The following is a 17,805-nucleotide window of genomic DNA, read 5'->3' as shown; positions in this document are numbered from 1 at the left end:
CCTCCAATGCAAGTTATGTCATGTTGTTGTGAGAAAATAATACCTTTTGAAACTTAGTTAAACTTCTGTGCCATGTGTCTTAAACCCGATATACACTGCACAATTTTTGGCTGTCTCAGATGAGAGATGACCATAGGGATAGAAATATGGCGATATCTTTGGTCGTGTGTCTAAAACGGTGGTCCTACATTGCACAGTGAGAGAGGGTCATGGATAGCCGTTATCACAGTCGTGCAATCAAAGACAGCCTGGGTTAAGATTCTGAACGTAAGAAATTCAGGATTACCATCTCACTGTGTGACTGCTGTTACCACCTACATCCACTGACCAACCAATAGAGATGCAACATTAAATGATGCACTGATGAGCGCAACTCTGCTAGTGCATGCAAAATACTTATAGATGCTAATACTTACACTGAGCTCTCGTTGCAAAACTGGCATGCTTGGCTGGCCTCTTTTCCCCAGCGATGACCCCGTCCACATTCTCCTCCTCCTCTTTGTCAGACTTTTTCGACACACATAAATGGCATTATAGTGAGGGCTTGACTTGTTTGTTTACATTTTGCATTGACCACTACAGTGGCATAGATGGATGATGCTTGCTGAAGACATTTTGCTCTTGCATATTGATGTCAGTTAGACCAATGTGGTAGCCTGCAATGTAGTAGATACTCATCATACAGTCAGCATTAGCTGCACTAAATTTATAAAATTGCAAAAATCTCACAGTCTGCAGGAGGGTTTAGAGGCAGTGGCACCCTCAGAAATGATTCATAGGGGTCGCCAGATTGGGCCACTTTAAATCTTGGGGTAGCGCACCACAACCAGAAGCCATAAGTAAATTTCAGGAATTTGATGATGCTGTCAAAGTATAGGCAAGTGAAATACTATGCCAGTATGCGTGTCTGGGGAACTGCATACTGATATACTTTGTTTTTTTAATGAAACTAATTATCTGATGTGGACAGATGAATATCAATACAGTTAACATTTTGATTCCATGACAATCTTTTTACAAAATTTGCTACATGCTAGATGATTCATTGTTTGTCAATTACGCCATTTCATTAAAAAGACAAACAGCTTTAATTTGAAGGAGTACAAAAACTGTCCATGTAATTTCTTGTTGTTTGTCTACCGAAATTAAGTGATATTTCATATGGTTAGGTATACCCGAAAGGGTATTACATCATAATGTTATGCAAAAACTATTTTCATGCCATTACACATGGCATAAGTCAGGAACAGAGGAGTCATTTGGTCATTTGGTTCTGTTATGACAATTATTTCATTTCAGTTTTTTAAGTATTTGTCCACCAAACAGCTGACATAGCTATGGCTTCATCAGGATTTTTGTTGTCTTAACAAAATTCTTGTAATGCCACAGAAGACATTATACAACTGACTAAAGGTCAATTCTACAGATTATACATAAAAAAGACAGTTAATTACTCGTAAAGACTTGAAAGCATCTTGGATGTGTGGTTATCTGGAAATAATACACCCACCATCCAGCTGGGATCCAGTATCTTTTGCAGTAATGGTACTACAGGTTTGATCACATATGCAGCCCATTTAGAGAAACATTATGATAAACGAGGACATTTCCCAGCAGTTACCACAGTCCCAGTGACTCCCTGAATTCTGATGTGTCCTCATATACACAGAAGGAGTCTGACACAACGCCAGCAAACCCTTCAAACCTCTCCTCATACAGCTTGTGTCTTGGCCAACTCCCTTCATCGTTTGCTCAGATCTCTTCCACTGATTTATGCAGCCACTCCAGTCAAGTGTTGTCATTATTTCAGACCTGAGGCTGGCTGCACTCCATCGACAGGCTTATAGTTCCTCCATCTCTGACTGATCTCTTAGCCAAACAAGTCTTAGCAGATGAGAGCAGTGAAGGATTTCCTTACAGTGGTGTTTAATGCTCAAACACCTGCTTAATGTGGACTATTTTGTCTCTGAATTAATTTTGTCTTTTGCCTAAAATGCTGCACAGAGCATCAGTTTGGATATATGAAAGAGGTCATTTTTGGTCATTATCTCATTCCGTCTTCAGTCGGTGAGCGGCAGTAGAAGATGGATATGTGCATTTGATGCATCTTTTGCCAAATCAGACGGGAAAACAGAGGGAGGAAAAGAGAGACAGGTTGAGAAATGTTGACAGTGTATTGACGGTGTATTCTGACAACATACACAGTCTGGCTGCTGCCATCTTTTGCTTGTGTTGTATCTCAGAAATTAATTACTACTATGCAACAGTGTATTACATTTTATTTTCCGTGCCACATTTCACCGTACAATACCGTTTTATTACATTATATACTAAATTATTTTTCTATAATATTTCTATGAAGGGCTCTCTAGCACAGATGAGGTATCTATGTGCAAGGCACTGAACCTCTAAGTTCTTGGAGCGTCAGACTATGCAGCAGCTCACTGGCTCTCGCATGTCCAAGACACGTGTGTGTGTGTGTGTGTGTGTGTGTGAAATGAAAATAAAAACAGAAAAAAATAGAAAACAGTTTCACAGGAATACGTGAAATGCACACAAACTCTTAACCCTCCTGTTATGTTGCGGGTCAATTGACCCATTTTAAAATTTGAAAACCTGTGGAAAAAATTTCAAAGTATTTTTGGGGGGATATTTAACTTCCTGTAGAATTACATAAAAACATGAGGTAGGAATCCAAAATTCTGAGATGGTAAGAAGAATTTGAGTGGCAATCTCATAATTTGGCATAAAGAATGATCGTTTTTGAATCAGGGTATTTTTTTAGTTATTCCAGTTCAAACTTTTCATCTCTGTTGTCTTTGGCTGGTGGAAATGGGATTCCATAAATTTGCCTAATACATGTTGCTCAGCACATCACTTTGAACAGTGTGTGAAGCAGTGCAGCTGTTCACTGCTGACATTTCTCGGCAGGTTGTGAGAAAATGTCAGAGTTTTGGAAGCACTGAGAAGGCATGTGGCTGGTCCATGTCACATACCAAAGAAGGGTAATTAGCATGCTTAAATTATGGACCTCCTCTTGATTTATTGGGATTTGTTCACAGTGCAATATTCAAATGTTTCTGTGATGGACTCTGCAGGTTTTCAGTCAAATCCAGACCTCAAAAGGTACACACACAGAGATAAAGGGAATATTTTGCTGTAAGAGGCCATAACTCCACACTCTGAGATGATTCCAAAGCAAGACATCTGATCACTTTTCATTTGTTTCCATTTCACTTAAAGGGACATTTTGCCCATTTTCAACCAGATATGTGTTAAAACATTGTGGGTAGTATGTGTCGGCAACACATTGTCATCCAAATTCGTCACACGGTGCCGCTCTGTCAGTGCCCTTTTGCATCTCCTTACTATGTTTTAGGTAACCTTCTGCATCAGCTGATGCTGTTACGGTGATGTCAACAAATGCACATGGTGGGATGAAGCAGCACGGTCCTTATCAATGTTTCCAGATGTATGATAGTTATCGTATTTGTACAATCATTTTGAGCTCTGTGTGATGCCCTCTGTGATAATTTGACCATTGTGACACTTACAATAAGCACTTTTAGTTTGCATGACTCATTTTATATCATTTCCTGGCTTCTATATCTATGTTTACGCATCACCTCTCACACGATCTTCTCACTGACAACTATGTGTTTGGTGTAGGCCATGATAACATGAACACGCACACACCACTTCAGTTTGATTTCTTAACCAGCGTGGACCATCTCAATAGTTAGGAACAGGCAACAAAGTCACCGATTGTTACGTTTAGGCAAAAGAGGCACATGGTAAGATGTAGAAACAAACAAACTACACATCCACACAGGAAGCAACTCCGGGCTCCTACAAAAAAGTCAGTTGTCCCATTTACCTCCCCACCTACCCATCTGCCCTTAAAATGCACTTGCATTCCTTATATTACATGGTTACCAGCAGCATAATTACCTAACGCTGTGCTGAAGCATGTGATGCACACACAACCGGTTCCATCCGGCCATGTTCTCAAGTGAGGCCACCCATCAGTGTTCAGGTTGGACATGGAAGGTGGCTTTTGGCATTATGTTCGTTCGCCGAAAGACGGCTATTTGATGAGTTCAGAGTGAGAACAGGCCAGTGAAGATGAACTGTGGTAAACTTCCTTTCATCTAACTAGTGCCTAGATATCCCTCCTCCCCTCAAAGCAAAACTCCGCCTTCATCCAGCGAGATACTCTCGTACGTCTCTCCCAGACAACCTTCAGCAACCTGAGATTATGCAGTAAAAGCTGCTTAATTTCCATTTGAGAGTTTACTATGACCTGCTGATGCATGATATTAAGTAATTAAGGAGTCTACATACAAACACACACACACACACACACACACACACATTCATTCATTCATGCATTCATTTTCCGTAACCGCTTGTCTTTGCAAGAGTCTGGCTGGAGCCAATCCCAGCTGTCATCGGGCAGAAGGCAGGGTAGCCTGACTATCGCAGGGCTGACATATATAGACAGACAACCTTTCACGCACATAGTCACACCTAAGGGCAATTTAGAGTCACCAATCATGTCTTTGGACTGTGGGAGGAAGCCGGAGACCCCAGAGAGAACCCACGCAGACACGGGGAGAACATACAAACTCCGCACAGAAGGGCCCCCGCCAGCGAACCGACCCCCGTTCCAACCCGGGATCGAACCAGGGAGGCAACAGTGCTAACCACGACGCCACATATATATATATATATATATATATATATATATATTTATATATATATATATATATATATAAACAATTGATTAGTCCTATAAACGTAAGCCTTCATGATGGAAATGGTAACCTTTCAAATCAAAGACAAATGACTGGAGAAGAGTTTTTTTTTCAATTACTTTGGCACATTTTTCTACTCACAGTTTACCTTTTCAAACAGCTCACACACAGCTCCTCACAGGAGACGAAATGACTAAACAGCACGTCATTTGCAAAATTACACATCTCTCTGAAAACCACACATTTCCATCAAAACCTATAATTTGTGCTTAGTTGAAAATGTTTGTTCGCTCTGTTATCTAACAACGGATAACAAAACTGAAACTACAGCTATCAATATCAACGTCGGCAACCATGGGTGCCATTTACAGTGAGGCCATTGGAGATATGTCCCCACCACTTTTTAAAAAGATTTTGTTCAAATTTTACTTGTTAAATGTTATGAATAATAGTGTGCACCAAGTAGAATGCTTTGAAAAAGGTTTATTTGTACAATAACAAAAACATAAAATGACATGCAAAAATAGTAGAAACAAAAATGCAACATGGGCTTTTTTTTAGCCTTCATTTTCACTGTGCAGACGGCAGCATGGTGCCCACTTCCTGTCCAAAGACAATCCCTATTAAAGCTACACAGAACATTACAACATTTCTCTGAAAACATACCAAGAAAAAAAATAGGTAGTGCAGTAACATAATCTTGATTTGTTTTACATTTTGACTGGATTATCATCGGAGTTCGAGAGAGAGAAAGAGGAGCGTGTTTGTCTCTTGATCCAGCTCTAAACTCTTTGTGTCCACAGTGGTGGAAGGGTTGGCTGGCAATATGGAAATGTGGGCCAGTGGTTCAGTCAGCAGTCTGAGAGCCAGCAAAACTTCGCCAAATGACATGTTATCCAGTGGAAATGATAAAAAATGTTTATATATATATATATATATATATATATATACATATACATACAGTTCTGGAAAGTGCGATGTTTTCAAAATGTTGATAAAACACAATTGTGAAATGACTGCGTTTCCACTGATGATGATGATGATGATGATGATGATGATGATGATGATCTGTGACTTCTCCTCTGGTGATAACATTCCAAGAAGCATGATGATGGATGTTCAGAACATTAGCAGGTTTGTTTCTATTGCAGCACTGCACTAGCTGTCATTATTTCCAATCGAAGGTGACGTAGGCGTGTTATGTGAGCGAAAATGGAAAGGCAAGCCTCTAAACCCCTATTCATACATAATAAATAATTCAGAGCCCCTTCATGCAAGTGTAAAAAGTTTTTTTGCGATGCATGGGAGTTTTTTTCGAATGTCTCCATAAGACTTATTTTATATTCGCAGTTTCAATATGTGCACTTTCAGGGTTAAGAGAAACCTGGCAATTGGCAGGGAGATCTAAGCACTGGTTAGAAGAAGGGAAGTTTATCCACATTTTATCTATACTTGCTACCCACATAAAGATAAAAAGCTGTTTGAAAAATCAGCAAAGAAGATAACACAACTATCTCACTCTTGCAAACATGACCTTTGTGAAAAAGCCTTTGGAGGGATCAGAATGAATTGCTGCTCTTTGCATTTACAATAGATCAGGCAAAGTTATCATTTAGGTAATGAGTTTCATGAGGTATTAAAGTTACAAAAGCCATGTGAGACTTTGTGTGTAAACACATTGTGCTGAGTGACTTTCCCAAACCCTCCTGCAGCCACAGTCAGGCCGCAGAAAGCCACCTTACAGAAGCTTTTAAATGCACACATACCACAGGAATTCTTATTAGAGGGGTTGGTAAAAGTCTATCTTTGTCATTCTCTTAATCCTTCAGCCCTGTGCTCTCTTCTCTTTCTCTTTCCCTCTCCACCTCTGCTCTGCGATCCCTCGCTCGCTCCACCCCACTCCCAGCAACGAGCTAAAACCCTTCATCCCTCTCTCTGTTGTTATTTTAGTCTCCACTGCACTCATGCCGGCCTAATGAAGTGTGGATGAGCGCTATGGTGACTGGATCGCATTTATCATTGACTTTGAGTTTAGTTTACAGAGCTCTGAATAATTTATTATGTATGAATAGGGGTTTAGAGTCTATCACAGTTTGATAATGTATTCCTCCTTGAAGCCTTCCCTGAATCCTGATGAAGCGAACAGAGCTTCTGCACACACACACACACACACACACACACACACACACACACACACACACACACACACACTATGCATGTGCTGATTTGGCTGCTATAGAGAAGGTTGGCATGTGTTGGGAAACAGATATGCCCTGATTCCTTCCTCGTAGCTTCTGGGGGAAATTTTCTCTTTTTTTCTGATATTGAAACATTTGATAGATATAAACATCAAGTAACTTACAACTGTTTACAACAAGATGGTAAAAATTAATGTAGTGGTTCAGATTATCTTCTCTTCTTTATCCTTGTCCTTGGACTTAACCACATGCAATGCAGACACAGGTGGCGTCACTTGAGACCACAGCCAGAACCAGTCACATGCTCATGAAATGCTGAAAGACAGCGTCAGGTTATAATGCTGCCAGTAACCTCGACCTATAAGGAGTTTTTTAACCTAAACGGGCTGTGTTATCCCATCTTGTGCATTTGTTGACATCACCATAACAGCATCCTTAAACATAAACAGCTGACGCAGAGGGATACCTAAAATGTCATAAGTATAGGCAGAAGGTCACTGAGAGAACCCCACCATGTGACAAGTTGGAATGAAAACATGTTGCAAATACACTGCCGCAGTGGCGTTCCTTGCATAGAGTACTTCCGACAACAGGCAATGTAGTCAAGTCAAGTCACTTTTACTTATCGAGCATAATTAAAAACAACAGGAGTTGAGCCACAGTACTTTCCAGTTGAAGCAGATGGGTTCAGATATGCCTCAAAACAAGTTGACATGATTTAAAAGTAGAGGGTGCATAAAAGGTAACAACACTTTATGTAAAACAGTAAAACAATAATAGCACTGATGACATGTTGATGTCACACTTCAATGCAATATGGATGCATTTTTGTCATATCAAATTTACATAGACATGCAAAGGCTTTGTATTCAATACATCATATTCACTTACAGAACTTAAAGGTTCTATATACAACATCATGAGAGCCAAGATGGTGCTATATTACTGTATTATTGGTCTTTAGTCATATCCAGCTGTATATCTAGTACAACTATATCACTATCAAACATTTTCCGATAGATGGAGCGGGAGAAAAAGAGATATGATGGTCTTGTTTTATGTCTCTTGACCTTTAGATGCATCTCTAGAAGCGGTAGTCCCATGAGTATAAGCCTGTTCAACCACCACTCTGTCCTTCCTGAGTGCTGCCCTCTATAATCACCTATACTGTGATTTAATGCAGACAAATTCAAAATGTAGTCTTTCTCATTTACATATTTTCCATTTGTGTTGACAGACAAGCCTGAACAATGAAATAGCCTAATGATTTAATCACGTCTCAAATGTCACCCAGGCTGCTGTGCCATGGTGGTAATCAAAATTTTATTTTATAATCATAATGTTGTCTGATATAATCAACATAAATACAGGTTAATGATGACAGTTAGAATGAGTGATCACAGAGAATGTTTCAAAAAGAGATGGCTGTCCTCTTAACTGCGCTGCCGCGCAGCCCTGACTGTGCAGGCAGACGCAGTTGCTTATTCTGGACAATGAAACATTATAAATACTACCTGTTAATCAGCAGTCAGCATCGTCTTGCAGAGTTAACATTAATACAGGTTCGTGACAGAAGCTGTGTGAGACGTTGGCATTCAAAATGATGATCATTTACATCATACATACAGTGTTGTCTTCACATCATGTTTAATATTTCAGAGACTTGTGTTAACCAAATTTAAATCTAGATCAGTAACAGATTATGAGGATTTATACAGCAGAGCACATGTATGATTTGAAATGTAGGACCTCACTGCCTCTTAATAGAGCAGATATGAGGGAGGCCTTTGTGACACCTTGATGCAGAAACATGCAAAGAAGCATGTTTGATTTCATGAGGTTAGAGGATACTGTTTGCTGTTCACAGTGGGAAAGGTTTGATACTTTAATGTGCTTCAAAAGGACACTCAACATGTTCTGCTGTCACATATCGCCTCCTTGTCCATAGGCTTTTGCGTCTACATAGTATGACCAAAGGTATTCTCCTGCATCTGCTGTTAACATTCCAGGATGTCGCAACCAATGCTGGGACATCAACAAACGCACATGGTTAGGTTTAGATTACAAAATCATGTGGTTGTTTTTTGGCAACAAAAGCACAACAAGCATGACAACTAATGCTGGGACATCAACAAAAGCCCATGGTTAGATTTATGCAACAAAAGCAGGTGGAAACCAACATTTGGACATCAACAAAAGCACGTAGTTAGGTTGAAAGAAACACATCTTGGTTTGCCTCTACGTACATTCATCCATCCACCGCCATCCAGAGCAGTGCTATTTAACAAGTTGGTAATGAGAACAGGCTGGTATTTTACGCCAAAATCAAGTGGCAGTATTTGAAAACTTTCTAACGAGAATGGGCTGGTACACTTAAAATACATTTTGATGCAGATACCGACCTTTACTTCAGCACTAAGTTCAGTTTCTGAATTTGGCACAGGCAAATATATATATCAACACCTAGTCAATGTCAGGTTGTTTTCTGGGAAAGTCATGTTGGCTTCAGCAGTGATGGCACATCACATGTAAACACGCACACACTAATTCCATTCAGTACCAATCAATATCATAATTAAGCGGAGTGGTGAGCGCCTCGACAGATCTCTGGAAAGATGCCCACTGGCTATCTGTCATGCTGTTGCCCGTCTGTCAGCACCACCACGCCCTGAATCTATCTGTGTGATAGGTGGAGAGCCTTCAGGAGGCTGGGGGAGGAGGATACAGGCAGCTATAAGTGTGGCTGAGGAGAAGTGAGGACAGTGGGGGGAGGGGTGGAGTACAGTCCAGGGAAGAGATGACAGGATGGGAAGTGATGTGTGAAGAATAAACAGATCTCTGGTGATAGATCTCTGAAGGTCACCGCTTTGAAGGCCTTGGTTTGAAATAGATCGCTAATCCTTCACGCAGCATTCAACATGCATTACTAGAGGTCTTCAAGCATAACTTTATGGAAGCTAAAAATCCAGTGTTAAAATAGTAAATAATAATTATCCATTAATTGAATGGAAAAATTAAAAATTGAGTGAGCTGTAATTTATTTAAAAAAATATAAAACATTGCTTTTTACTGCTACCTTGATAACTTTCAGGGTTCTGAATTAGACAATAAAATCTATTAATCAATCAATCAATCAATCAATCAATCAATCAATCAATCAATCATTTATTCCAGACTCAGGGTCCATATAAAAAAATTAAAAGACAAAACATCTGTACAATCAATAAAATAAAGTAAAATAATATCATGTCATAAAAATAGTTCAGTCAATGCCAACAAAGAGGAAACTACACTAGTGTCTCCACAGCTTAGACTGGTGACGTGTTGTGCTATACTTTATGTTGGATAAAGCTACTATTATCTCATTCTCAGAGCCATAAGGCCAGCAGATACATTTAAACATGAGGTTCCTTAAAACAGCTTGGAGGGTGTTAACTCCTGCAGCCACAAACATTTCACTGGCACTACATAACCTAGGTCTCTGGAGTAATATCCTTATGTTGTTATTATAAACCACTTGCAATCACTGTAAAGTTGTCTTTTTGTACTTAGACCACATGTGGGCAGTATAAATTGGTGTACAATACGCTCTGAAAAAAGATATTTTCACTTCATTTGAACACATACCAAATTTATGTAAGAGAATGTTTACCTGAGCGTACATTATCCGGCACTGCCTCTGAATATTATCATCATCTATCATTTCTGCTGTTACGAAATGTCCAAGATATTTCACCCTATTACATACATCAAGATTGTTATCAGACAGTTTAAAGAGAGGAAGAGAGAATTTTAGAGTTGTATCCTCTTTGGATCTACAGATCATGACAACACTCTTACTAGCATTGTATTTGATGTCATGCTCCACACCATATACAGAGCAAATAGTTGGGAGGCCATCTGCATGCATAATATGATTAACGAGAATATCACCAATCATGCATCCAGTATTAAATGTTTTTAGTTGACTAGACAGACCATTAATATATACATTAAAAAGAACTGGGGACAAAATTCCTCCTTGTCTCACACCATTACCAACCCCAAATGGGGATGAAATATAACTGCCCCATCGTACACACATAGTCTGGTGGGCATACCAGTGCACAAAAAATCGTACAATATATTTAGGAACCCCTTTTTGATCCAGTTTAAAAACCAACTTTGCATGATTCACACCATCAAAGGCTTTAGAATTGCTAAAACACATAAGGACTGAAGAACTGTGACCGCTATACTTGTTCACAATTTCCTTTATGGCATATATACAAAGGTCAGTGCTAAGTTAAGCTCTGAAACCAAATTGGTTGTAATTAAAGTAATTTAATTTATCTAACAGAATTCTCTCCAGGACTTTCAATAGAACACAAGCTAAAGCAATGGGTCTGTAGTTATTTAAACTACTTACTTTACCAGCTTTGTCTTTAATGACAGGCACTTAAAAAGAAATATGTCACATAATTACTACATATTTTGCATTTACAGCAAATAAAAGGCACAAAATCAATCAAGGGACTCTCTTAGCGCTCATAATAGTCACAACTGTTTTAATTGTTTGTACAGTCCATGTTTCTTTAACCAAAAACATCCATGCTGGGAATAGTATATTTGCATGATAAGTGCTACAAACACTATACTATAATACTATACTACACTCCTCGATTCTGTTACTGAGATGTCAATAAATCCACATGGTGGGATGACACAGCACGGTCAGTGTGTTTAGACAACAGCACATGGGAGTCAATGCCACTATCGCGATGGTTAGAATAAGGCAACAAAGTCACTGATGGTTCGGTTTAGGCAAAAGAGGCACATGGTAAGGTTGTAGAGAAAAAAAACCTTCACATCCACTTGGCAGGCCAACTCTAGACTCTGGCACAGTTGTTTGTGGGACCCATCTACCTCCCCAGCCGCCCACCTTATAAGCGTACTCAAGCACCTTATCATGTTGTTTCCAGCAGTGTTATTACCTGCGCTGTCCTTCTGCATTTCATGTGCATGTGACCAATACCATTTGGTTGCATCCTCAAGTGATGTTGCAAGTGAGCATTGCATGTGGAAGTGCCACTGGTTTTGTTCGAGTGTGTTCTCATCTGATGCTGTCCAGCTGCGTTCCAGCTGGACGCAGAAGGTGGCTTTTGGCGTCACGCTTGTATGCCAAAAGCACTGACAGGGCAGATGTATTTGACGAGTTTAGAGTGAGAACGGGTTGGGCAGGTGTGGTGGAGGAGTGGGCCTGCTCCTCAACCAAAGTTAACTTTATTTGTGAAATACATGTAACCTTTGCTTGTAAATTCTGAATATTTGCTTAGTGTGTGTGAGGACTTTTTTTTCATTCACTGGCTTAGAATAAAGGTGATAATACATTCTAAAGATTACATCTACTCTTTGTTCAGACATGGTTTTACTTGTCTTTCAGAGCAACATTGATTTTGGAGAAGAGACCAGCTTTAACAAGAAAAAGAGAGTGTGCATGCAAACTGCCTGACCCAAGTGTTCCTTGAGAAAATGAGATTTTGATGGACTAGTGGAATGACAATAAAGCTCTGTCTGACTTGTCAGGGCTGGTGTTAAGTGGTAATAGTATCCATTATCAAAGAGGATCAGCAGAAAGTGAGAAGGGACACTTGAGGTGAAAGAAAGGACGACAAAGTGACAACAGCACTAGAGATAATCTCTGCTCAGCTTCCTAATCACTTAGCCTGAATCGTACAGATGTTTCTGTTTGATTATCTCATCAGTGTCAAAGGTTGTTTCACTCTTTTGAAGAGGAGATCAAACTGATACAACTGTGTTGTTTAAATGAACTACTGCCTTTAAAGTGACTGGCTCCTATGTTTACCCGGATCAAACAGAACACCGGCTTGATTATAACATGTTTACTTTCTACAAAAAGACTAAGTAATTGTCTCTAATTCATATTTCTCTTAGACATGGTGGTTTAATGTGGAAACCTTTTGCAGTGCACTTCAGAGTGAGTGCAAACCTGCTTCCCACCTCTGAGCCCACCCTCTCAGCTCTCACCTCGTTGGTCTCAGCTCCCACTTCTCAGCTCCCTGCTCCCAACTTACTACCATCAGCTCCCAGCTCGCTGCTCTCAATACCCACCCCTCATCAAGCCACGCCCACTGCACTGACTGCCTGTTCTTTGATCGATAATAACATTTCAACAGTTTGTCAGCGAGAGAGAGAGCTGTCAGTGACCTAGTTGTACTCAGATGGGGTCCTGTGATGATAGCAACAGAGACTGGCATTTGAACTATGTACTTCTAGTTTTTTAGATATGTTAATTGTTATGAGCCAAGTACAATGGCACTGTGGCGTCATTCTTCTGGCACCACCGTGCGTTTTCGCACCGCAGTAACCGTAATCCAGTGATGTCATTACGAGCATACAACGTGATAAAACATATGCGCATATACCAAATACTTCATACTACATGCAATCTATACCTGTGTGACTGCATTATTGTTACACAACTGTTCAATCTTTGGCATGTTTTTATTCAATATTTTTTTAAATATGTTCTTCAGTAGTGCAAACAACAACAGTGCAAATTAGTGCAAACAATAGTATTGTCATTATTTCAATAACAATAAAATAAAACAAATCTTATGAAAGAACTTTCTTTTAAAGGACCATACCAGCCTTTTTGACATGTGGGTTCCATCATTCTTACCTTTCTTATTTTTTCACAGTCTTTTGCCATTAGTAAAATATATGAGTTCTCTGCCAAATCAGCACTGTCATCAACTTCAAATTTATCTTAAAATGTGTAGATCAACTTTTCAGAGGAAAAACAAAAAAAAAAACTGTCCAGGAAAACTAAATGCACCTCGGCTGTATGAAAACATGTCATTCTTTATTGGTTTTTAAGAAAATGGTTTGTAAAGCTATTTTTGAAGCTTATAAGTGTGATTAATTATCTGTTGTTGTGTCTTCTTTGTTTTTCTGGAGGTTGGTGGACCAAAAAGTTGATAATATAGGATAGGCTTTAATAAGCAGTCTGCTTCTGCCTTCTGCCTATCCCTTTTCAGTCAATATTCAACACATGATTCTTGAGTTAATGATTTTGTGATTTTGTGTGAAATGTCAATACTGTGTACAATATTTGGTGTTGTCATGACTGAATAAACTAAACTAAACTAAACTAAACTAAAGTGACGTTCAAGGGTTTATGTGACACATTTTCAGATACAACGGTAGTAAAATAGTGACTTTTGTATCTCGGCAAGAATAATTTCTCCTTGATCAACATGAAGTGCATTCCAGCCAGAAATAGACCATGAAAATTGTATTTTAATGATTATATTGACTTTATACCTCTTTTTACTGCAATTTAAAAGTCTCTCCCTGTTGCAGAGATGAGGAAATACAAAAGTGTTTGTTTTACTTCCCTGCCTCTCTTTCAAAACAAAAGCCCTCTGACAGTGTCTCTGTGGATATAATCCCTTCAGTTGTTGATATAAGGGATTTTATTTTGAAACATTTACAGGAATGTGTTGTTAGCTGTGCAGGAGCTTGCACAACTTCATGAATGAGTGGAATTTGTGGTCATAAATGTGGAAATACAGTATCTCATACCTGCCAGCAGTGCCTCTGCAACTATTAGCTGCAAGTCCACTGCAAAGCGGCAATATGTGGCAACATGGGATGAAAACGTGTTGAGTCAAACAAGCAGATGGTGGGGCGCTTTCCAGAGAAGGATTATTGTTGATAAGGATTCAAAGGAAAACTTTTGCATGTCCATGGCATAACTTGTATGTTTAAGTGAGCTCCTTTAGCCTTAACTTGAACAGGAAACAACAGTGATAAGATCTCAAGTAGGTAACATTAGCCTGTATACTTCAGTGATGATGGAAGACTGCAGAAGACAGCTAACGTTAAGAGTTGTTGTGTTTTTTTTTCAGAGAAAGTGATGCCATCAGAGCACAGTGACTGGCTGTGCTTTGAAAGCTCCTTCAGAGAACAGGTGCTGAGAGTTAACACTGTGGTTTTGATCAGCCTTATGACACTCCAGGTCCCACAGGTCTTTGATGATGTTGTTGAGAATGCCGGCTGATGAAGCTGTGTGAAGAACGCCACGGGAGTGTCAGCAGAGCACCATCACAGCTGACCTGAGCACTACAAAGACTTAATCAGTCAGACTCACACACAGGAGGAGGGAGACAGAATGGGGGACAGAGGGACAGAGAGAAGGCACAAACTCCTGTTCCCCGCTCATCAAACCCATTTTAAAGGATAAAACAAGCATACGACAACTTAGGGTCCTTTTTGCATAGTTTTGACCTACATTCCTTTCAGTTAAGAGAACTGTAGACTCACCAAGCTGGTTTTCGCCATTATTTGATAGGACGTGTGAAAAGGGGAGAGAGAGGGGAACATGCAAAGCAAAGGGCTGAGGCCAGAGTCGAACCCGCGACCACTACGGTGAGGACTTAGCCTCTGCACACAGGGCACTCGCTCTATCCACCGAGCCGCCGACACCTCAATAAACTTTTATTGCATATTTGTTTTTGCACTCAAAAATTCTACAGATGAGCATTTCAATAATGAAGGACCAACATAAGAGGAAGATAAGAAGACAAGACACATTATCAGGAGTTTTTTTTTCAACCTCAAGCAACTACAAGTATTTGGTAAAAGCTGCATTTATCTTTTTTGGGGGGCAGAACAGGGTTTAACTACACCTTGAAATTTTATTACCTTGTGAAGATGATATAGCTATATAACATGTTACCAAACAGTTACCTATTTACACGTCCAGAGGACACAGAGCAACATTAACATTCATTTGGAGTTCTGTTTGTGTCCAAATAATGAAGTATGTCCCATACTAACTTTTCTTTTAGCTCTGTTTTTGGTCTCCACCAACTCTTGAGAAAAAATATCTGGCTCTCAAGCTGCTAGTTGCTTACTTTATGTCTATTAAGTCAGTAGTGGATCATTGGTTCGATGTGTCTATGGGGTCTTAGTCTATGTGGGTTTACAGATCATTGGTCATTTAAACCATTCTCCATATAAAAAATAAGTGCAACGGTAGTACTTAGTGTTGTCAGCAGTATGACAGGACAAATAGCAAACAGCGGGCTCACGGTTGAAAGTCCAGGGACTGTTGGATCCATCCACCACCCCTCCTGCCCAGCCTATAGGGACCATCCATCTCTTTGTATTTCATTATTACCAGCAGCATTTCAAACTGACACTGTCTAGCGGCAAATCATACCACCACAAAAGGTTCTATTCAGTTGTGTTATTGACTGACGCTACCTTTGTGCATTGCTGTCTGAAACTGGAATCACTGACCAAGCAACAGAATTTGATGAGCTCAGAATGAGATCAGGCTGGCTTGCTGGCATGTGTGTTGTAAGGTATGAACTAGTAAAGAATACTTTTGTTACAAACTAAGGTTTTGTAAATAAAAACCAAAACAGATCTGTTTCTTTTAAGGTAAAGAGAGTATTCACAGAACCTAAAATCTTGCAGTTTGTGAATTGTTCAAGAGTCCCTGATGGCAGTTCACGAAATGTTTCTCAAACTGCATTACCAAAAGGAAACATTCCAGGTCCATCACAAAAATGCTCCTGAATGGAAACATCTGCTTGTTATCCAAAGAAAATGTTCCTGTACGCTGCAGGTAATGTTTGCAGAACTTTCACAGGACGAAAAAGTGTTCTTTTTACTGGATTTAATGAGTTCCTTTACACAGTGCTCTCACACCTGTACTGTTTAGGTCATACAAAAAGGTATGCTTAAGTTAAGTTTTCCCCCAAAGTTTGTGTTATAGCCAACTTCAGACTACTGCTTCGAAACTGCATAACTTACACATTCACACAGACTACCTTTATCTGTAGTCAACTGCAGACCACGATTAACCCAAACATCTCTGCTTTCACTATCTGTGTAAAGTTAAAACAGCGGCAACTATTTCATCACAAAGTAATCGACCAGATGCATGTGATCGGCCAGCGCAGCGCCTTGCCAGATTTTGGTAGCGTTGCAGCAAAAGTTCAGCCTGGGTTCAACTTCTCATCAGTCAGGGCAGAGACACTGATACATTATGTTTACTTTGTTGAGAGGATGTTTGGCAGAACTTAACACTTCTCTTCTACAACTGGAAGTTGAACTGATGATTCCTTGGCATGTGACTAACCAAACTTTGTTTGATACCTCTCCAGTTCTTCAACTATCTCCATGACAGCAACTCTGCGGACACATCGCAGACTTACCTTCGTTTCTCAGTCTCAAGAGAGTTGGCAGTTGCTAGCTCTGTTTCTTTTTAGCCTGATGTAAAATACTCGTCTTCCTACACTCTCTCTTCCTAATGGAATATGCACTTAGCGTCGTCTGTGCTTGTTTATCAAGCTGTAATATATGGACCTGTGGCTGCGTTGAGTGAAAGTGTATTCCAGTGATTGAGTGTCTAGTCTATAACAATAGGTTGCACAGCAGTGTGTGGGGGGCTTTAAGTTATGAGGCCTCTGATGGTGATTTGATGCCAGCAAACAATTTGTCAGACAACAAGAAAGGTTTCTGTGAGCCATTAAAGGAATAAAGCAGGAAATCATAGAGGTGAAGGGGAAAGGATGGACCACTGTTTGTTAAACTTGTCACAGTAAATGGCAGTAGTCAAGGGATGCAATAAAACGACACAGCATCCAAGTGGAGCACAGAGAACAATGCAAAAGGAAGTGTAATGTACTGTAGCATTCGGCACCAACAGGAGCAAAGGTCGTAAGAGAGCGCCAGGAAAGTTAAAAGACAAAAACAACAAGCCATTTGTACCAACTGTGAGTGATGTATTTCAGTTTTAAACAAAAGGGGCACTGGCAATTATCCTCCCTCAG

The sequence above is a fragment of the Plectropomus leopardus genome, chromosome 8 (genome assembly GCF_026936395.1).
Source record: "Plectropomus leopardus strain MGB_pleo_1.0 chromosome 8, ASM2693639v1, whole genome shotgun sequence".
NCBI lineage: Eukaryota > Metazoa > Chordata > Actinopteri > Perciformes > Serranidae > Plectropomus > Plectropomus leopardus.
Note: the sequence above shows the minus strand (reverse complement) of the source record.